The sequence below is a fragment of the Triticum aestivum genome, chromosome 6D, assembly GCF_018294505.1.
Source record: "Triticum aestivum cultivar Chinese Spring chromosome 6D, IWGSC CS RefSeq v2.1, whole genome shotgun sequence".
Taxonomy (NCBI): domain Eukaryota; kingdom Viridiplantae; phylum Streptophyta; class Magnoliopsida; order Poales; family Poaceae; genus Triticum; species Triticum aestivum.
The window spans coordinates 226,222,235-226,246,245 of NC_057811.1; the positions used below are offsets into that span (position 1 = coordinate 226,222,235).

Genomic DNA, 24,011 nt, shown 5'->3' on the forward strand with positions numbered 1-24,011 from the left:
CGGCGCGGGCGGACGTTGTCCAGCGGCGCGAGGGATTTTTGCTAGGGTTAGACTACGATTCCGTTTTTCGGGATGCCCACTTATTTATAGGTAGAGGGAGCTAGGAGGCTCAAAATGAGGTACGGTTTTCGCCCACACGATCGTGATCGAACGACCTAGAGCATGGAAGAGAGTTTGGTGGGTTTTGGGCTGGTTTTGGAGGGGTTTTTTGCTGGACACTCAAATGGACTTTGCGGATGCCCAGTTAACCGTTGGGGTACCAAACGACCTCCGAATGGAACGAAACTTGACCGGTAGTCTCCGGGTGGTATATTAAGACCACTTGACAAGCCTCGGTCCATTCCGAGAAAGTTTGACACACGCACACGAAAAAAACTAGAGGGGTGCACCGGAGGAGATAGGAGCGCCGGATTGCAAAACGGACAGCGGGGAAAATGCTCGGATGCATGAGACGAACACGTATGCGAATGCAATGCACATGATGATATGATATGAAAATGCATGACATGACAAAATACAAAACGAAAGACAAAACCCGACAACGGAGGGAATAACATATCACAAAGCCGGAAATGGCAAGAGTCGGAGTTACAAATATGGCAAGTTACATGCGGGGTGTTACACCCAAGTTCACCGGAAGCAATGATTCCGAAGAGTACATATCATGGGCATTGAAGGTTGACAAAATCTTCCGCTTGCACAACTACGAAGAAGAGAAGAAGATCGCAATGGCATCCCTTGAATTCCAAGACTACGTCCTCATTTGGTGGGAACAAGTGATTGAGCGCCGAGAGGCAAGAGGTGAACCACCCATCACTACTTGGGCGCAAATGAAGGATGTCATGAGAGCATGATTCATGCCAAACTACTACAACCGCGACCTCTTCAACAAACTCCAACTCCTAAAGCAAGGAACCAAGAGCGTTGAAGAGTACTACAAGGAAATGGAGATTGCCATGATACGAGCCAATGTCACGGAAGATGATGAGCAAACTATGGCACGTTTCTTGAATGGACTCAACCATCCTATCAAGAAGATCGCCGACTTCCAACCATAGTCGAATCTCATCGAGCTAGTGCATCAAGTTACCAAAGCGGAACGCCAAGTGCAAGATGATCTCAAATATGCCAAGTTCACATCCAAGTCATATGGCTTCTCCAACTCTCAAGCGTCAACGACTCCAACACGTTCTACCTCAACCAAGCCATCTGCAAGCAACAGCGACAAGTCAAGTTACAAGAAAGCTTTGACAAGCTCAAGTCGTCCTCCTACAACAAGCACCTTCAAGCCGAGAGCTTCATCATCATCTACCCCAACCGATGAGAGCATCAAGACAAGTTCCTTCAAATGTTTCACATGCGGAGGCTGAGGCCACAAGTCCTTCGAGTGCATAAACAAGCGCACCATGATCCTCAACGACGACGGAACCTATGACTCAATGAGTGAAGGAGAAATGGAAGCCCTTGAGCAAGTGGCCATACACCGCCAAGTGAACAACGAAGACGAAGATGATCAAATCTTTTGTGACGAAGATTCAAGCCCCGCTCTTGTTGTTTCCAAGGTCTTGAATCTTCAACATCAACAAGAAGAAGACCAAAGATGCCATATCTTCCACACAAAGTCTAACATCAATGGACGGTCCGTCAAGGTCATCATCGATGGAGGGAGTTGCCATAACTTACCGAGTGAAGAACTATGCTCCAAACTCCAATTGGTCAAGATGAAGCACCCGCACCCCTACAAGGTTCAATGGCTAAGCGACACCGGCACCATCCAAGTCGAGCATAGAGTACAAGTCTCTTTCAAGATTGAAGCTTATGAAGACACTTTGGAGTGTGATGTCATCCCGATGACCGTTTGCCACCTCCTTCTTGGACGGCCATGGCAATTTGACCGAGGTGTCATCCACAACGGGCGTACAAACCACTATAGTTTCAAGATGAAAGGAAAGAACTATGTGCTATGCCCTATGTCTCCAAGCCAAGTGATCGCCGAAAAACAAGCCACCCATCATGGAGAGAATAGTGAGGGAGCGAACCACCAAAAAGAGAGTGAGCGTCACAAGCCCAAATTGAGTGCCTCCACGATGAGCGACAAGAAAAACTTAGTTCTATTTGCCACCAAACGTGAGATGAGAGAAGTGTGTGAGAACCCATCAAGTGTCCTACACTATGTCCTATTGTGCATGGACGAGGCACCAAAAGCTATCACCTCTCACAATCTTCCTCTAGTGTTATCTTCTTTATTGCAGGAATTCCAAGATGTTTTCCCCGACGAGCTACCTCCGGGTCTACCTGCACTACGAGGCATCGAGCACCGCATCGACCAAATCCCCGGAGCGCCACTTCCAAACAAGGCGCCCTACCGAGTCAATCTCGAAGAAACCAAAGAAATACAAAGGCAAGTAAAGCATCTCATAGACCATGGACTTGTGCGCGAAAGTTTGAGTCCTTGTGCCGTACCGGTAATTCCTGTGCCAAAAAGAGACGGTAGCTTTCGCATGTGTTCCGATTGTAGACCCATCAATGCTATCACCATTCGTTATAGGTACCCCATTCCATGCCTTGACGATATGCTAGATGAACTTAGCGGTGCCACTATCTTTTCCAAAATTGATCTTAAAAGTGGTTACTATCAAATCCGCATACAAGAGGGTGATGAATGGAAAACCGCTTTCAAAACAAAGTTTGGTTTGTATGCTTTAGTGCGAGTTTTGCACGAATGGGAACATTACCTCCGCCCTCCTGAATTCATCATCCATACCGATCATGAAACACTTAAATATCTTAAGGGTCAAACTAAGTTGAACAAGCGTCATGCTAAATGGAGTGAATTTATTGAGTCTTTTCCTTACGTCATCAGGTATATTAAAGGTAAGGAAAATGTTGTGGCGGATGCGCTTTCGCGTATATGCATGCTTGTTACTCAACTTGAATTGAATGTCATTGGCTTTGAGCACATAAAAGACTTGTATGAGCATGATCCTACTTTTGCCATTACTTATGCCAAATGTTTGACGCATACATCTTGGGAACGCTATTACCTCAAGGATGGTTATCTTATGAGAGCTAACAAACTTTGCATCCCCGAGTCTTCTCTTCGTTTGTTACTTTCGCAAGAATCTCATGGAGGTGGATTAATGGGACATTTTGGACGCGACAAGACACTTGCTACGCTCTCCAAGAACTATTTTTGGCCAAAGATGTTTCGCGACGTCAACCGCTTCACCAACCGATGCTCTACATGTCGCAAAGCTAAGTCTAAAGCTCAATCTCATGGCCTTTACATGCCACTGCCAATTCCATATCACCCATGGGAAGATATTAGCATGGATTTTGTGCTTGGTTTGCCTAGAACTAGAAATGGAAAGGATTCCGTGTTTGTTGCTGTGGACCGATTCTCTAAAATGGCACATTTCATTCCTTGCAACAAGATAGACGATGCTTCACATGTTGCCAATCTCTTTTGTAGGGAAATCTTGTGACTTCATGGAGTGCCAAAGACGATTTTCTCAGACCGCGACGTCAAGTTCTTGAGTTACTTTTGGAAGACTTTATGTGCCAAGCTCGGAATCAAGCTCTTATTCTCCACGGCATACCATCCACAAACCGATGGCCAAACGGAGGTGACGAACCGAACACTCTCCACTCTACTACGCGTCTTGATCAAGAAGAACATCAAGGAGTGGGAGGAGTGCCTACCTATCGCCGAGTACGCCTACAACCGTGCAAGACATAAGACTGCCGGCAAGTCCCCCTTCGAGGTCGTCTACGGCTTCAACCCATTGTCACCATTGGACATTCTACCTCTACCACTAGAAGAGCGCATCAACATGGACGCGAGTGCCCGAGTCACCTACCTCAAGAAGATGCATGAAGATACAAGGCACACCATCGAGCGCCAAGTACAACGACTCGCGACCAAGCTCAACATCAACAAGCAACCCATGATATTCAACATTGGAGATCTTGTGTGGCTACACCTTCGCAAGGACCGTTTCCCCAACGAGCGCAAGTTCAAACTTCTACCACGAGCCGATGGACCCTTCAAGGTGCTAGCACGCTACAACAACAATGCTTACAAGATCGACCTCCCGCGCGACAAGTACAACGTGAGCGACGTCTTCAACATCAAGGATCTTTCGCCCTACCATGGTGATGTGGATTTCGATTCGAGGTCGGATCTTTCCCAAGGGAGGGGAGATGATGCAGAGCGTCCCAAGGTCATCCGCATGGACCAACCTACGTCTCCCACGACACCTCTTGGACCCATGACAAGAGCCCGAACAAAGGCTATCGAAGATAAGGTGAACTCGCTCCTTTCCGAACTACTACTTTCGACACATGAGACATGGCTACTACCTCAAACAGAAACACTATGTGTGCTTAGGTACTTGGAGGATAACCATGGAACATCTACATCCATTGGACAAGACGGCGAGGACACCAAATGCGAAGGACAAGAAGAAGGACCGCCGAAGAAACTACAGCCACCGGACGACCAGTCGGGACCGGACGTCCGACGCCTGAAGCTCAACATGCCTGAGTCCCAGCCAAGACAGGCTACAGCGAGCAGACGTCCGGCTAGGACCGGACGACTGGCCACACCCTCCAGCGAACAGACGACCGACAAGGTCCGGACATCTGGCGACTCCGCACCCGAGCCAAAATTAACGGAAGTCCGAAACCACCAGCCGTCCGGCGCATCCTTCACAGAACGGATTTAGCGGAAGTCCGACCACTCCGGACGTCCGGTCCCCCGTGAGCCCTCGGACGACCGGTCCCTAGCGGACGTCCCGTACGTGTGTGCGCACAGTTTCGGGCCGAAGCCCATGTACCCTTTCACTTTGCCCCTCTTTGCACTAAGACTATAAATAGACCTCTCCCTCCTCCTAGTTAGGGTTAGCATAGGTTTAGCTCATATGTGAGATAGAGCTTTGCTCATCCATTACGGATCTACTCCATGAGAGAGACCGCGGTCCCTCTACGGAGAAGATCCCCTTGGATTGAAGACCCCCTCTTGGGTGGCCCCCATCAAGATCTCCTCACGGAGAAGAACCGGTTACCCTTTGTATCGTCCGTTGTTGATCGTGGATCTTGTATCTCCTCTTGTGTTCCGAGGATCTAGCACATGTGTGACTATATCTTGTTGGTTTAGTGATTCTCTCGTTATTTCCCTTGTGTTTCCCCTTGTGTTCTTCGTGTTCTTAGTTGGGATCCGCTCCTTTCGTGAAAGATCGGCCGTATAGGGTTCCACCCTACATCACAAACCCAGTGGTCGTGCGCAAGGCTAATAGGAAATGGATGCTTTGCATAGATTTCACGGATCTGAAAAAGGCATGCCCGAAGGACCCTTTTCCTTTGCTGCGCATCGACCAGATCGTGGATTCCACATCTGGATGTGATTTGCTCTCCTTTCTGGATGCATACTCTGGGTATCATCAAATCTTTATGTCCAAGGAAGATGAAGAGAAGACCTCGTTCATCACCCCGTGTTGCACATACTGCTTCGTGTGAATGCCTTTCGGGTTGAAGAGCGATGGGTCCACTTTTGCAAGAGCAGTCCAATTGGTTTTGGGTCACAGTTGCATAGAAACATTGAAGCCTACATGGATGATATTGTGGTTAAGACCAAGGATAGATCAACCCTCATCCAGGACTTAGAAGAGACGTTCGCTAATCTGTGCAAGATCAACTTGAAGCTGAACCCGAAGAAGTGTGTGTTTGGTGTTCCTTCAGGCAAGTTACTTGGTTTCTTTGTATCCCATCGCGGGATAGAGGACAATCCTGATAAGATCAAGGCTATCGAGTAGATTCAGGCACCTAAGACCGTTAAGGATGTGAGGCGTTTGACTGGGTGCATTGCCGCACTTAGCAGATTCATCTCCAAGCCTTCGAGCGCGCCTTGCCTTTCTTCAAAATATTGAAGAAGGCAGGACCCATGAAATGGACTCCGGAAGTAGATGCAACACTGCAAGATTTGAAAACCTACTTGTCTTCTGCGCCCACTTTGGCTGCTCCCAAACCACAAGAGCCGTTGTTGATCATCTGTGGTGCAACGGGAAGTGGAGGAAGCAGTAGCCTTAGCCGCCGTCCCTTCCGGGGGAAAGAACGAGTACAACCCGGCAAGGCCAGACGTAGATCAAGGTAGAGAAGAGCACGGCAGCGGAGGAAACCCCAAGGACGCGGCAAGGAAGTAAGTCGTGCAGCGCCCAGTATACTTCGGCAGCTCCCTATTGCAGGGGGATAGATCCAGGTACTCTGGCGTGCAGAAGTTGATTTTTGGCCTTGTCATGGCCTCAAGGAAACTGCCCCACTACTTCCAAGATCATGAGATCACGGTTGTCACCCGCTTCCCTTTGCAAAGGATACTCTGAAACCCTGAGGCTACCGGCAGAATAGTGGAGTGGGAATTGGACTTATCCAACTTTGGCTTAAAGTTTGAAAGCACATCAACAATTCAGAGCAGAGCATTGGTAGAGTTTATTACAGAATGGATGCCAACCCCTGATGAAGAGGTACTAGAGACAGTTGTCCCCGGCAAGGAAGCACCCCAAGAATGGATCATGTATTTTGATGGTGCCTTCTCCCTCCGAGGTGCAGGGGCTGGCGTGCTTCTCGTTGCTCCCACTGGAGAGCACCTGAAGTACGTCGTCCAAATGCATTTCCCCCGGGAGGAGGCGACCAACAATACTGCAGAGTATGAAGGGCTCCTTGACGGGCTCACGATTGCAACAGAATTGAGCAAGAAGCTGAACATTCGAGGAGATTCACAACTTTTGGTGATACAAGTCAACAAGGATTACCAAAGTCCATTGATGGAGGCATACGTTGAGGAAGTGAGAAGGCTGGAGGAGCGCTTCGACGGATTGCAAACAGAGCACATACCCCGTGCGGAAAACAACATTGCTGATCATCTGTCAAAGTGTGATGCGCAGAAGCTTCTTGTGGAACCAGGAACCTTTGTTCTCCATCTTACTCAGCCCTCCTTATCCCCGGAAACAATGGCCTAGAAGAGGAGGAAACTGAACTCCGGCAAGCCTCTCCTGGTAAAGCCTCTCGAGGCTCCTAGCAGCAATATTGACGGGAACAACTCCCCTTCAGTTACTGAGCTACCCCCCCACAAGACCACCGGTCCTCGTGGTCGAAGGGTGCGTGATGAGGACATCAATACCATTGTTACACCCACAGCCCCTGCTACTATACATACTGGACCGATTACTAGCGCTCGCGCACGCCAATTAAATTACCAGGTACTTTCGTTTCTTGGTAATGATTCTAATGTTCATGAGAATATGATGCTGCCTAAATTGGATACATTTGTTTTGCTTACAAATGAAGGGCCTAGCTTGGAGAAGGATGAACATTGGAGCAAGAACAAGCATGGAGATAATGGCATGCGCAAGGGAAACAAGAACGAAGTTTCAAGTGATGATTTCTGAACTTTGAAGCCACCGTAATGAGTGCATGAAGTCTTGGACGAAATATACAAGATGCCACTTCACAAATTTCGTCTAGAGGCTATTATAGGTGTTGCGTCACCTTATTTTTGGGCTAGGCCCATGTAATTTCGAAATAGTCAAGTATAGGCTGTTTTTAGAGTCCGTGTGTGTGGGGAAACAAGAGTTAGGGTTGGTTTCGGACCCCTCCTCCAAGGGCCACGAAATCCCCCCCTCTTCCTCCATATATAAAGCCCTCAGGGCATCGTTTAAACTTTGGGTTTTGTTTAGATTAAAAGTTCGCCATAGCTGCAACTTCGCGTACTTGGTTTGTGTTCAACGACCAGACAAAGGCGTCACAGAACTCCACCTTCATTAATAAAGCTTTCCTCTTATATTCGCAATATCCAAATTGCAATCTCAATTTGTTGCTTGTTCTTCGTTTGCTTGCAGGAAACAGACCCTCGTGGTCAGGTTGATCGTGCTCCGGTGTGGTCAATAACCCCTCGGAAGTTGTTTTAGCGATTGCTAAGGCGCGACGTCTCGCACGTTCGTAGTCGGATCGTCACGGTCGACTCCGACAGAAAACGGTAGCCACCATCTCATCAGAACATCGGACACCTTCGCCTCTATCAAGTGGTATCAGATTTCCAGTTTGCTCGGTGAGATTTTATAGTTTTCCGTAGTCTAGATCGAGTCTGTTCTTCATACCTAAAGTCCACGAAAAAGCCACAAAAAAATTAGGGTTAGTTTATCATAACCGAACCAGTCTGAGCCTTTGCATAGTCTTTTCAGTGTTTTGCTTTGTTGAATTTGCGGTTGCATCATCGTGTCAAGTTACTGGTCTTAGAGTCTAGTCTTTCAGAGTTTCGAGTTCTGGTCATAAGTTGTCACGCCGCCACCGCACCATCATCATCGGCCCTGCCATCTACCACCACCGCTTATCCGCCACCGATCCGTATCCATATACCACCATCGCTGCCATATCCCCCCACCGCTGCCATATCCTACCACCATGTATCCACCACCAATCCGATCGAGTTCCTTTCATATTAGGTTTCTTCCCGAGATCCATCTAATTTCTGATTCATGTTTCCTTGCCTGAGTAGGTTTCGGAAACAAAGAGTCTAGAGACCCCCGGGCAGTTTTTAGGCCAAAATTTCGACGGCCAATTTTTTTCCATATCCTATTTTTAGGCTTTTCTGAGTATTTTGAGCCATGTGCCATCATAGTGATTTTTTGTCGCACTTTTTCATCGTCGCTGCCCTGATTTCCGAAAAAATAGTCAAAAGAATTTCGTGCCCATCCTGTCATTTTGACCTGGGAAGAGTTTTGAGAGACTCGCCATTATAGAGATTTTTCTCAAAAAAAAGGAGCGCAAAAAAAGAGCTCCAAAAAAAATAGAGAAAAAAATTCCAGACTGTGCTTTTCCCTTGTTTACGTGCAGCGCCGTGATTTTGTTAGTGTTCTAGACTCGCATCTCTAGCATGGTCTAGCCTAGGACCAGCATAATACCGTCATTGAGCGTTTATTCAACTTTGCATCTCTGAGTTGATTATTGCTGACCCTTTTTGCTACCATCTTATAAGCCTTGCCAGCTCCACATACATCTACGTCGTGCGTTTAACTCTCCCTGTTAATCGCTCTATCCAAGCTTTGAGAGTTTTGACTACAACGGTTGCCGATCACCGCCTGCTGGTGGCTAAGAACTAGTAAGAATTTGAGATTCGCTTGACGGATTTGTGACACCCACCACCACCACTTGTTAGTAGTCTGTAGGATCATATCTTGTGTGTTTCTATTGCTGCTAACCATGGCAGGATCACAAGCCGACGAGATTGACTGGGAGAACTTGATGAACAAGGAGCTTCATGATAAGTTTCAGCAAATGATGAGTGGACAGGTGCAAGATGTGCTAAACAGGTTTGAAGAGGCCATGGAGAAGATATATGGCATGGAGAAGACGTTCGAAACAAAGCTCAATAACAAGTTTACTGAATTACTTTCGCGTTTTCCACCACCACCGCCAGCTGCACCTGTCGCACCTCTACAACAACAACAACAACAACAACAACGTCGCCTTCCAAATCAAGTGGGACGAGCATTGCGCGTTCCCCTTGAGCCTGGTCAAAATTCTGGTGCTGCTGTTGATGCTTCTGTAGCTCCAGCTGCTACTGCAGAGGTGGAGGACCATTACGAGGATGAGGTTGATCAAAATCAGAACTACGTGCAACCACCAGCACCACCACCACCAGGTCGTCCTCATGCATATCATCGCAAGGTTAGGGTGCACCACCTGAGGTATGAGATCATGACCATGTTCCTAAACTAAAATTTAATATTCCACCATTTGAGGGTAGATATGTTCCTGATATATATCTTACGTGGGAGTTAGAAACTGAACTACAATTTACATGTTTACAATATCCTGAGGAGAGACGTGTTCCTGCTGTTGTTTGTGCTTTCACTAGCTTTGCATGTATTTTGTGGTCTGAACATTGTAGATTATATCCTATTCCAGCTACTTGGGCTGCTTTGAAAACTGATATGCGTACTCGTTGGGTTCCACCATATTATCAATGTGAATTACTTCAAAAATTGCAGTGTTTAAGACAAGGAAAAATTCTGTAGAAGAATATAATCAGGAATTAAAAACTAGCATGATTAGATGTGGTATTGTTGAGGAGAATGAAGCTATGCTTGCACGTTTTATGGGTGGATTAAATAGAGAGATTCAGACCATTCTAGAGTATAAGGAGTATAATAATATCAGTCGTTTATTCCATCTTGCTTGTAAAGCTGAACGTGAAGTGCAGGATCGACAGGCATTGGCGCGAACTAACTTTTCTGCAGGTCGACCTTCATCATGGACACCACTTGCATCCTCTACTTCCACTGCACCAGCACCTCAATCCGGTGCCACCTTCAGCCGTGATACAAGAAAGCAGGCACAACCACCACTATCTGCCAAGAGCACACCTGTCGGGCCTGCACAGAGCTCTTCTTCTTCCATGGCATCAATAGGGCACACAAGTGATATTATTTGTCGTCGTTGTAAGGGAAGAGGTCATTATGCGAGAGAACGCAAATCACAGCGTGTGATGAGCGCTACTAAGGATGGTGGGTATGAGTCCGCTAGTGACTATGATGAGGAGACTTTGGCTCTTATTACACGTGAAGAACACGGTGGAGATGATTCTGATCATGAGACGCAATACATGGCTCTAGAAGACACTGACATGTATGAATGTTTAGTTGCTCAGCGTGTTTTGAGTGTGCAGGTCACACAAGCTGAGCAAAATCAGAGGCATAATTTGTTCCATGCAAAGGGAGTTGTGAAGGAACATTCTGTTCACATCATCATAGATGGAGGGAGCTGCAACAACTTGGCTAGCATGGAGATGGTGGAGAAGCTATCTCTCACCTCAAGACCACATCCACATCCTTACTACATCCAATGGTTCAACAACAGCGACAAGGTTAAGGTAACACATACTGTTCGTGTGCATTTTAATATCTCTACATATGCTGATTATGTTGATTGTGATGTGGTACCTATGCAAGCATGTTCCTTATTACTTGGTAGACCATGGAAATTTGATAAAAATTATGTACACCATGGTAGAAACAATCAGTATACTCTTGTTCATAAGGATAAAAATATTACTCTTCTTCCCGTGACTCCTGATTCCATTTTGAAAAATGATATTAATAGAGCTAATAAAGCAAAACAGGAGAAAAATAAGAGTGAAAATCAGATTGTGGCAAAAGAATTTGAGCAACAAATGAAGCCTAATAATAAACCATCTAGTGTTGTTTTTGAAATTAAATTGAAAAGTGCATGTTTACTTGCCACCAAATCTGATATTGATGAGCTAGATTTTAGCAAATCTGTTCACTATGCTTTTGTGTGCAAAGAGGCATTATTTTCATTAGAAGACGTGCCTTCCTCTTTGCCACCTGCTGTCACTAACATTTTGCAAGAGTTCGCTGACGTCTTCCCACAAGACGTGCCACCGGGATTACCACCTATTCGAGGGATTGAGGATCAAATTGACTTAATTCCCAGTGCATCGCTACCCAACCGTGCACCATACCGTACCAATCCTGAGGAGAGGAAGGAGATTATGCGTCAAGTACAGGAACTGCTCGACAAAGGTTATATACGCGAATCTCTTAGTCCTTGTGATGTTCCTGTTATACTAGTGCCTAAAAAGGATGGTACGTCGCGTATGTGTGTTGATTTTAGAGGCATTAATAATATTACTATTCATTAACGTCATCCTATTCCTAGGCTAGATGATATGCTTGATGAATTGAGTGGTTCTACAATATTCTCGAAAGTTGATTTGCATAGTGGATACCATCGAATTCGTATGAAATTGGGAGATGAATGGAAAACAACATTTAAAACTAAGTTTGGTTTATATGAGTGGTTAGTCATGCCTTTTGGGTTAACTAATGCACCTAGTACTTTCATGAGACCAATGAACGAAGTTTTACGTGCTTTCATTGGACGATTTGTGGAAGTCTATTTTGATGATATACTGATTCATAGCAAATCTTTGGAAGAACATTTGGAACATTTACGTGCTGTTTTTATTGCTCTACGTGATGCACGTGTTTGGTAACCTTGGGAAGTGCACCTTTTGCACCGACCGAGTATCTTTTCTTGGCTATGTTGTTACTCCACAGGGAATTGAAGTTAATAAAGCCAAGGCTGAAGCTATTGAGAGTTGGTCGTAGCCCAAAACGGTCACCCAAGTGAGGAGTTTTCTTGGACTCACTTGTTTCTATAGGCGTTTTGTAAGAGATTTTAGCACCATTGCTGCACCTCTCAATGGGCTTACAAAGAAGGATGTGCCTTTTGTTTGGGGTACCGCACAAGAAGAAGCCTTCGCGGTATTGAAAGATAAGTTGACGCATGCTCCTTTACTCCAACTTCCTGATTTTAATAAGACTTTTGCGCTTGAATGTGATGCTACTGGAATTGGATTCGGAGGTGTGTTATTACAAGATGGCAAACCTGTTGCATACTTTTTTGAAAAATTGAGTGGGCCTAGTCTGAACTATTCTACTTATGATAAAGAATTATATACTCCTGTTCGGACCTTAGAAACACGGCAACATTATTTATGGTCCAAAGAATTTGTTATACATTCTGATCATGAATCTTTGAAACGCATTAAAAGTCAAGCAAAACTGAACCTTAGACATGCTAAATGGGTTGAATTCATTGATACTTTCCCTTATGTCATTAAACATAAGAAAGGTAAAGAAAATGTTATTGCTGATGCATTGTCTCGTCGTTATACTATGCTTTCACAACTTGACTTTAAAATATTTGGTTTGGGGACCATCAAAGATCAATATGTGCATGATGCTGAATTTAAAGATGTATTGCAGAATTGTAAAGAAGGTAAAACATGGAACAAGTTCATCATTAATGATGGATTTGTGTTTCGTGCTAACAAGCTATGCATTCCAGCTAGCTCCGTTCGTCTTTTGTTGTTGTAGGAGGCGCATGGAGGAGGATTAATGAGGGCGCTTTGGCATGAAGAAGACGGAGGATATACTTGCTACGCATTTCTTTTGGCCAAAGATGAGACGGGATGTTGAGCGTTTTGTTGCTCGCTGCACTACATGTCAAAAAGCTAAGTCAAGACTCAATCCTCATGGTTTATATATGCCTTTGCCTGTACCTAGTGTTCCTTGGGAGGATATATCTATGGACTTTGTTTTAGGTTTACCTCGAACAAAGAAGGGGAGGGATAGCATATTTGTTGTCGTGGATAGGTTCTCGAAAATGGCACACTTTATACCATGTCATAAAAGCGATGATGGTGTTAATGTTGTTGATTTGTTCTTTTGTGAAATTATTCGCTTGCATGGTGTGCCAAATACTATTGTTTCTGATCGTGATACTAATTTCTTAGCCACTTTTGGAGATATTTATGGGCTAAGTTGGGGACTAAACTGCTTTTTAGTACTACTTGTCACTCCCAAACTGATGGGCAAACTGATGTAGTAAATAGAACATTGTCTACTATGCTTAGGGCTGTTTTGAAGAATAATAAGAAAATGTGGGAAGAATGCTTGCTCATATTGAATTTGCTTATAATCGTTCATTGCATTCTACTACTAAGATGTGCCCTTTTGAAATTGTGTATGGTTTCATACCTCGTGCACCTATTGATTTGTTGCCTCTTCCATCTTCGGAGAAGGTTAATTTTGATGCTCAACAACGTGCATAATTGATCTTAAAAATGCATGAGTTAACTAAGGAAAGCATTGAGCGTATAAATGCTAAATATAAACTTGTTGGAGATAAGGGTAGAAAACATATTGTGTTTGCACCTAGGTTTGGTTACATTTGCATAAGGGTAGATTTCCTGATTTGCGTAAATCAAATCTAATGCCACGTGCTCATGGTCCTTTTAAGGTGTTAGAGAAAATAAATGATAATGCATATAAACTTGAGCTACCTGCAGATTTTGGGGTTAGTCCCACTTTTAACATTGCAGATTTGAAGCCTTATTTGGGTGAGGAAGACGAGCTTCTGTCGAGGACGACTTCATTTCAAGAAGGGGAGGTTGATGATGAAGCCTTATTTGGTTTCTTGATAATGATACTAATGTTCATGAGAATATGATACTGCCTAAATTGGATACATTTGTTTTGCTTACAAATGAAGGGCCTAGCTTGGAGAAGGATGAACATTGGAGCAAGAACAAGCATGGAGTTGATGGCATGCGCAAGGGAAACAAGAACGGAGTTTCAAGTGATGAATTCAGGACTTTGAAGCCACCATAATTAGTGCATGAAGCCTTGGACGAAATATACAAGGTGCCACTTCATAATTTTCGTCCAGAGGCTATTCTAGGTGCTGAGTCACCTTATTATTGGGCGGGGCCCATGTAATTTTGAAATACTTGAATATAGGCTGTTTTTAGAGTCTGTATGTGTGGGGAGACAAGAGTAAGGGTTGGTTTCGGACCCCTCCTCCAAGGGCCACGAAATTCCCCCTCTTCCTCCATATATACAACCCTTAGGCCATCGTTTAGACTTTGGGTTTTGTTTAGATTAAAAGTTCGCCATAGCTGCAACTTCGCGTACTTCGTTTGTGTTCAACGACCAGACAAAGGCGTCACAGAACCCCACCTTCATTAATAAAGCTTTCCTCTTATATTCGCAATATCCAGATTGCAATCTCAGTTTCTTTCTTGTTCTTCGTTTGCTCGTAGGAAACAGACCCTCAAGGTAAGGTTGATCGTGCTCCGGCGTGGTCAATAACCCCTCGGAAGTTGGCTTAGCAATTGCTAAGGCGCGACGTCTCGCACGTTCGTAGTCGAATCGTTAATGTCGACACCCACAGAAAATGATAGCCACCATCTCATCGAAACATCGGGAAACCTTCGCCTTTATCAGTGCGCTCGCACTAAGGAGGAGGTGCCGCTGGTCCTCGTTGCTAAGCCCCAGGCTCCAACTTGGCTGTGGCCCATAGTTCATTTCCTGCAAACCGGAGAACTTCTCGAAGAGCAAGAAGAAGATGAAAGAGTAGCCTGGAGGGCCAGTATGTATCAATTCGTCGATGACACACTATATAGAAGAAGGTACAACAGTGTGAAATTCATGTGCATTTGCCGGGAAGAAGGAAAGGAACTGCTGGCAGAAATACACAAAGGCATGTGCGGCTCCCACATTGGATCAAGGGCTTTGGTTGGGAAAGCATTCCGGCAAGGATTCAATTAGCCCACAGCCCTCCAAGATGTGGTCGAGCTAGTCACCAAATGTGAAGCCTGCCAGTTCCATTCCAAGAATATCCATCTGCCCGCCCAAGCTCTTCAAGCACACCAAATGTTGTCATAGCCGTTTTTGGTCTGGGGGCTCGATATCCTCGGCCATTTCCCTCGTGCTGCCGGGGTCCTTGAATTCTTGTTCATTGCAATCGAGAAGTTTACAAAGTGGTCGGAAGCAGAAGCCGTGAGAAAGATGACTGCTCAGTCAGCTATCAAGTTCTTGAAAGGATTGGTGTGCCACTTCGGGGTCCCTGCCCGGATCATCACTGACAATGGTACCCAATTCACGAGTCACGCCTTCATGCAATATGTTCATGCCCTCAGAAGCAAGATCTCATTGCCTCTGTTGCATATCCCAGGAGCAATGGGGAAGCCGAGAGGGCAAACGCTGATGTGCTGCGAGGACTCAAGACAAGAACATTTGTTGGATCGACGAGCTGCCAGTTGTTCTTTGGTCCCTCATAAAGACACCAAATTGAGCTACCGGGCAGACTCCCTTCTCCCTAGTCTATGGTGCAGAAACGGTTATCCCCACGGAACTCATTTACGGGTCACCTCGAGTGCTTGCCTACGATGAAGTAGCGCAGGAACAGCGGCGGCGTGACGATGTTGTGCTTCTCGAGGAGAACCGTCTCTGGGCTACTATGCATGTTGCATGCTACTAGCAAGCCCTGCGTCCCTATCACAGCCGCACGGTTCATGCCCGGTGTTTTGAGAATGGCGACCTTGTCCTTAGGCACATTCAATCCACCAAGGGTACAAACAAGTTAACGCCGAAGTGGGAAGGCCCTTACCGGGTAGTATGAGTCACCAGACTTGGTGCAGTCCATCTGGAGACCGGAGATGGCATTCAATTGCAAAACTCATGGAATATGGAGCATCTTCGCAAGTTCTACCTCTAAGGCGCGACTATCGGGCCCTGCCCGGCAGCCTCCCTTTTGTACGGGCCTTGCCTCAGTTGCATGTAACCCCTTGTACAAAGACAGGTGCAGACCCTGAGCAACAGAGAAATAAATGAAGTGCTGGGGAGGGCGACAACTTGCATGCATGCATAAGCATATCATGAGCATCATGTAGATAAGATCGTATCTGGCATCATTTTCATCTGCATAAACTGCAGGATCCTACTGTGGACTTAGTCCCAAAGAGGAGATGAGAAGACGAGCCTATGTTGCGATCCCCGGCAAGCCAAAATAGATAAGTTCTTTCTCTTATCCATATGTGTTCGGTAATTAAGGACTTGTGCATAAGAAAACCTCGCTACCTTTTTGAAACTTAGTTGCTCCCATCCTTTGACTCAAACGTTGCTTCAGTCAGGATGGTCGTAGTGGCCTTCGGCAAAAAAGGACTGGCGGGGGGCAGGTCCCTCTTCATGATTTGTGCCCGGTAGGCCTAACTCCGTGGTAACAAAAATGAGGGTACCGGCAGGATAGCCTACCGGGAGGAACTTGTTTACTTAAAAGTATTGAGGCATCCCACCTCTGCATGGACATATTACATGCACCAGTCCCCGGCAATGTTCATCTTTTTCATTAATATGCTGATCAAACAAGTACAAACCTTATAGGACACAAACATGGATTAAAGAGATTACATAATTTGAACTAAATTTGGCAGGTGCCTACAGATTTAAGATTGAAAAAAGATAAAATGCCCGTGATGCCTTCACTTTTTCCTCTCCTTCGAGACTACAGGGAGAGACGAAGAAGGCGGAGGGAAGGCCTGGCTGGGATTCGATGCCTCCCTAGGATCAGGATGGTACCATTCCCAGGCAAGGAGGAAGAAACCGGAGGGAAGGTGTGGATAGTGACGCTGCCGGAAGCCCAGACGGAGACGATGGTGCCGCCGACAAACACGACTCGTCGGAGCGATCGCCCCCGTTCTTGACGCGTCATGGGTTGCCGCCACCTTCCATACCGCTGTCGCTCGAAGCTACCACCATGCCGGCCAAGGCAGCACCATGTTCTCCGGGTAACTCCACAGAGAGCATGATCATCTCCGACGGCCAGAAGATCAAGAGCCACCGCCCGTTCAGGAAGCATGTACGAGGACAAGGGGCTCTCCCGTATGATGGCGAACCACTTCTGCAACCTCCCTCCGATGCCACGGGAAGAGGGGGAATAGGCCACAATCGACTACCACGCCCGTTACGGGCCTCGGCATGGTGTCATTTGTGTTGCCCCTCACTAAAATTGAAGCCACGGGCGGCCTGGCGATGAGCACACCAGAGTCGCTACCTCCAGTGCTACCATCGCGCCGCCCGCGCGCCCTCCTGAGGCTCGCATGAAGATGAGAGAGGAATCCTGCCCCAACGAAGGCGCGACCATACCCTTATCTCACTCCCCAAGCATCAGCACAAGCATTCGGTGTCACCAACCCCAAGCTAGAGCCTGGCCCTGGGCTCTCCCCTTCAACATAACCAGAAGAAAGCCGAGGATGGAGGAGGACATGTATATAGATGGGTACTCCCACTCCTCCCTTACCCCTCCTTTTATAGGCGGGCTGGGGATGGGGGTTGATTCCTCGGCAGGTAACCGCCGTCCTCCTCCACCAATTCGAGAAGACCGGGCCCCTGCGTTGACGCTCTCCCGCATCATGCGCCTCTGTTACCCTCCCCACATAATGCATGCGGCATATGTGGCTAAGGATAAGGGCGTGGTGGGAAGAGTGAATTGGCAGTTACTAGCCCGTGTGTTGAAGTCATTCACGGGCCATTACAAAGATGGCCCCACAGCAATTGGCGTTACGTGACGTGCGTGGAAGAACAGGAAACTAACCTGGGCTCAGGTTAATGAAGAAGCAAAGAAGATCTCAAAGGGGCGAGCCACCGCTACGCTCCTGCCTGTGCACTAGTTATGGCCTACCCCGACGACGCCTGGCAGCACGTTCGGGCTAGTCTCAGGGGCTCTTGTCGGTGGAACAAACCTTGGGTCTGTTGCCCAGACTGTGCACGGGCCTAAGGACAAGATTAGAGTACCCAAGATCAGACCAAGCACAAGAGATCAGTTCTTTGAAGAATCAAAGTGCAGATCAAGAAGACCAAGTCAAGCCAGAGAAGCAAGATACTGCTAAGGGAAAAACCTCCCTTGTCGCGCAGGCGAGCTTGGCGAGGTAGGGGTTACCCCGGAAGCGAGCCACCAGACCATCCCAGCAGGCCTGCTGGGGCTTGCGGAGGCGAACTACTCCACCACACCACCTCACAGCGATGCAAGTCATCGATCAGTGCGGTGTCAAGCCCCTAAGTGACTAAGTGGTTGCTTCGTGCCACATGGCAGCCACTTCCTATGGAAAACACCTCCAAATGACACCCGTCCTGAGATGTGTCAAGCAAGCAGGCGTGAAGCTAGCAAAAGCCTTGCCGGGCACACTGTGATGTGACAGTAAGCGGCGCATTTAATGCGCTCTATCTGCCTGCAGAGTTAGGTATGATAGCACTGTTTGCTATCTAATCAGTGTGTAAAAGACGGATTCGCCACTGTGGTAACCCCTTGATCTATAAAAGGAGGCCCCTAGCAATCGTAGAGAGGATTCGGACCCTCGCATATTCATACGCGCGTAGCCACTCGCGCCCTGAGGCAACCCTGCCGGGCAAGAGCACCGTGTTCTCCACCATTATCCACCACCAGTCCACCAAAGAAGGAGTAGGGTTTTACGCCTCACGGTGGCCCGAACCTGGGTAAAACTACCTGTGTGATCTCTGCTGTGCTGTGTTATGCTTCTCCGCTCTTTGTGCAACGTGCCCATCCCCCCGCCGAAACAAAATGGGCTCGTGGCCCCATAGGTGGCCGTTGTTTCCCATGACTCAACTCAAAGGGCTCGTCATCAACATTGTTTAGATCAACCTTTTGAATTGGCTGACCAACTAGAGCGACCTTGGATGTTAATCTCACTGCAAAGTTACAGATAATACGATATAATCAGCACCGGATGGAAATCATATGGTGCAAACGTAATAGTCATGGAACCAAATATTTATTGTTTCATCATTGCACAAGTACGCAAAAGAGTAGTAGATAGAATGTGCTAACAAACTAAGTGAATTGAGCATTTGGCCACAGGAAAAAAGGAAGACAAAAGGAAGCAAGAATCATACAGAAATAAGCATAAGTCTTTATTTTTTATACAGTTCAGATTCACTTATGGTCTTTTCTTTACCTATATATTATCATTTCTCTACACAGGAGAACAACCATAAAGATAGCATGTTAGGAAGTGATATAAAAGAGGATAGATATAGCTATGGTATAGTGTCACTATGGCTCGCCAAATTATGTTGCCTCAACATGTCAAATACTCGAACCATTTGTTTTTTAGCGATAACAGGAGCGATGTTATATTCATCTACTGCCCCTATTAAAGCATGAAGGGTGGAAAACCAAATCTATCCTACATGTGCATATACTCTAATCCTACAGTTCACAACACTTCCATGTTTAGCGTTCAGCACCAAACACATTTAACACTCTAATTACCCACCACTGCCATCAGTTATACACATGTTTACACTCAACGCCACCCAATGAAATATGTGGTGCAACTAGTATCTTAACAAATATCAACATGCAATTAATATCCTACCTAATATCAACGTGCAACTAATATTCTAATGCCAATGTGCATTGCGCATACATGATTACTGGTTGGACAGAAGAATATGGTACAGATACCCACATTGCATGGTTTATCGCAGGGAAACTGTAAAAAATTGCACAACGGGCAGACCACGCCTAGCTAAACTAGGACAAAAGCACTACACGACATACGAAAACTGCCACCACCTGCTGCCTGCTCAGACAAGACACACCACCACAAACCAGGTGCCCCCACCAAAAGAACTTGTCTCCCAAACAATACTTCCATCAAAGTAAAGACATGCAGGACACCGCCATCGGTGATTCGACAAGGTGGATCTCTGTTTTCTGGAGACGAAATCTCAAGGATGGGAAAGGTGCTGAAACTCCTCAGTGACGCCTTCAACAAGGAGAACAACATTGTGCATATTGTGTCACCATCATCAAGCTGAACTTGCGCCCGGAGGTTCAGACACACCTATGCCGGCTCAGTGTCCCAAATAAACCGCCGCTGCCAAATATTAAACAGACACACATTGTGTGCCACTCCGCACACCTGACCAGGGCACAAGCGGCATCACCGACGCCAGGGAAAGAGCAACCCATCAATGGCCGGCACCCAATGACAATCACCAGATCCATCTGAGCGTACGCACCCTGCAAGCAACCAACTGTGGCCCGGAGACCACTGGCCAGCCGAACCTCGCACTGGGGGATCCACCATGTGCCAAAAGCGGCGCCATACGCACAGCAAAAACTGCCGACCAACCACCAAACATATCCACACTGGGGCCCCCAAGCTTCGATCCAGTTTGAGGCAACCATGCCCGCAACCAATGCCAATCACTGCGCTGCTCCACGCACTCAACGCTCACTCCAAGGCCGACAACGACACCTGAACACCGACCTGCTCGAGCTCAGTTCGGGCAAAACCGCCCATGACCATCACCTCTCACCCATCGCAACGCAGCGCCTCACTTTGGAACCAATGACCCCATCGTATTCCACTAGCTTACAAAGGAGAGCCACAATCCAGGCCAAGGCTCCAGCCACACCAGAGCAAAGCTCCACCCCAAGGGCCAACGCGAGCAAGAGGAATGACAGCCTAGAGAAACGCCCCACTTCCCCCGTCACTAGAGCCTGCCTAGGCTCCCCCACTGGTGGCAGCAAGACAAGGGAGAGTAGGGGAGGAAGGCCGCGGCAGTAGGGTTTCATCCCCCTCGTGTCACCAGAGGAGGGCAACGAGGGGGGGGGGGGTTGGACACTATCTCAAACCATTGTTACCACACACTTGGGCAGAGTTGCATGTCTCAACCTGGGTTAGTGGATGATGGGGGCAATTATTAGGGTGTCGGCACAGGCTTTTAGGATGGTCCCACATGTGATTGAGGAGAAGGTGAACAGACTACTGCCATTGATTGAAATATTTATATGATATAATCATATAAAGATAACTTAGCATAGTTATAAAGAATGAATATTTCTGAAGTCGTCATTTAGTGCTTAGTAGAACCAATCAACCAAGCATTATACTAAAGTAAGTAGAAAATACAAAGAAGAATGGCTCATATTTCTTGTCAAAAATATCCAAAAGCGAGCTTGAAATAAGCCCATGCTCCTTGTAGACCCCATTGGAATTAGTCCTTATCCCATCATGAAATAAAGCTGCTGCCAAAGACGAATCATATTGCCAGCTAATATATTCATCAGGACCCCAAGGAGATGGTGACAAGTTAAGAGTCCTCTCTTGACCGAACAGCTTGTGCTCGAGACATTTCTCGTCCCTCAGATCATTTTGTTGTAGAATCTCATGTTGACCCGCCATGTTTGTCTCGATTAGTTGAGGCTTTTCATGTGGAGAAGATGCAACTGACTTGCTTCCTAGTAACAATACGAACAGATCTAATTTAGAGAGAAGGTCGAGCCAATGAAAACTATTAAACACATGAATCAACATTCAAACAAATAGCAGTACACCAGCACCAAGAGAAAGAAAGTTATTAGAAATCAATTGCATATGCGAGGATAATCTGATGTTTGTCAAGACAAGATCAAAAACCAAACTGCTTGCATGACCTTAATACGAACTGAACTGCCCGACCTCAGTATAGAGGGGAAAAGGGATAAATAAGCTACATGGTAAGACTTCCAATCCTCAGGTTTGCTGCATGCATAACAATGTGACTCCTACCTGCCTGCACCAACACTACGACAAAATTTGAGCTACAAGGTATCCTGGTTCCTAGTACAAAAATATGATGACCAAAAATTAAATCAACCTGAACAGAATGAAAACCCAGAGCTCACCCATGTTATGAGGTAAGGGTTGTTAAATATATTTCACCATTTTAACGTGACATGTTGTCATGTCTCTCTCTCCCTCTCTTATCCTCTCTTGTAGGCCAAGTTATATCTCTAGATTAGATGGAGTTAGTTGGAGGTTTTCTCTCTCTCTTTCAACTACCTATATTCTCTTCTGTTATTCAGGATTTCGTAAAAACCTACGAGAGGGTTTCTCTCATACAATCAATACAAAACCATGCGGGCTCTCCTAGGATGGTTGAGATGCTGATAGAGGCAAAGGTGTCCCGTCTTTCGATGAGAAGGATATTATCGTTTTGAAGGAGTAGACGTTCACTATCCGACTACGAACGTGCGAGGACGTCGCGCCTTAGAAATCGCTAAACCAACTCCGAGAGGTTATTGGGCATGCCGGAGCATGATCAACCTGACCACGAAGGTCTATTTCCTGCAAGCAAACGAAGAACAAGCAAGAAACTAAGATTGCAATCTGGATATGAATGTAAGATGAAAGCTTTATTGATCAAGGTGGGGTTCTGTGACGTCCTTGTCTGTTCGTTGAACACAAACGAAGTACACGAAGTTACAGCTATGGCGAACTTTTAATCTAAACAAAACCCAAAGTCTAAACGGTGCCCTAAGGGCTGTATATATGGAGGAAGAGGGGGCGGGATTTTGTGGCCCTTGGAGGAGGGGTCCGAAACCAACCGTATCTCTTGTTTCCCCACACATACACACTCTAAAAATAGCCTATACTATAGTATTTCAAAATTACATGGGCCTGGCCCAATAATAAGGTGACAAAACACCTATAATAGCCTCAGGACAAAATTTAGGAAGTGGCATCTTGGATATTTCGTCCAAGGCTTCACACACTAATTATGGTGGCTTCAAAGTCCTGAAATCATCACTTGTAACTCCGTTCTTGTTCCCCTTGCGCATGCCATCATGTCCATGCTTGATCTTGCTCCAATGTTCATCCCTCTTGTCCAAGCTAGGCCCTTCATTTGTAAGCAAGACAAATGTATACAATTTAGGAAGCATCATATTCTCATGAACATTAGAATCATTACCAAGAAAGGAAAGTACCTGATAATTTAATTGGTGTGTGCGAGCTCTAGTAATTGGTCCAGTGTGTATAGCAGCAGGGGTTGTAGTTGTAACAATGGTATTGATATTCTCATCAGACGCTTTACCCATCTTTGACATGGTATACAGAGCCTCCTCTTCCATCACATCTAGATAAACCCTTCCCCCTCGCAACCATCACCTTCCCTTTGTGCAGCCATGTCTTCCTCCTTGCAAGTTTCTTCCCCTGGCCTCAACTACACCACTTTTGAGCCACTCAATCGCAGCAACTACATCCTCTGGAAAGTCGAAGCTCGTTCCCAGATTATAGGAGCAGGGTTATATGCATTATCATTTATTTTCTCTAACACCTTAAAAGGACCATCAGCACGTGGCATTAGATTTGAATTGCGCAAATAAGGAAATCTATCCTTACGTAAATATAACCAAACAAGATCTCCATGTGCAAACACAACATGTTTTCTACCCTTATCTCTAATAAATTTATATTTAGCATTCATACGCTCAATGATATCCTTAGTTAGCTCATGCATTTTTTAAATCAATTCAATACGTTGTTTAGCATCGAAATTTACCTTCCCCAAAGACTACTTCAGTATGAGTCAAGCATTCTTCCCACATTTTCTTGTTATTCTTCCAAACAGCCCTAAGCATAGTAGACAATGTTCTATTGAATACGTCAGTTTGTCCATCAGTTTGGGGGTGACAAGTAGTACCAAAAAGAAGTTTAGTCCCCAACTTAGCCCATAAACATCTCCAAAAGTGGCTAAGAAATTTAGTATCACAATCTGAAACAATATTATTTGGCACAC

The 24,011-nt window shown here is 46.0% G+C and overlaps 1 pseudogene; it reads right to left on the reverse strand.

Moving 5' to 3' along the window:
* LOC123142568 (protein MEI2-like 4) overlaps positions 1-22,132 on the reverse strand; it is a 104,942-nt pseudogene extending 82,810 nt beyond the window's left edge.
* Positions 22,133-24,011: the final 1,879 nt, after the last annotated feature.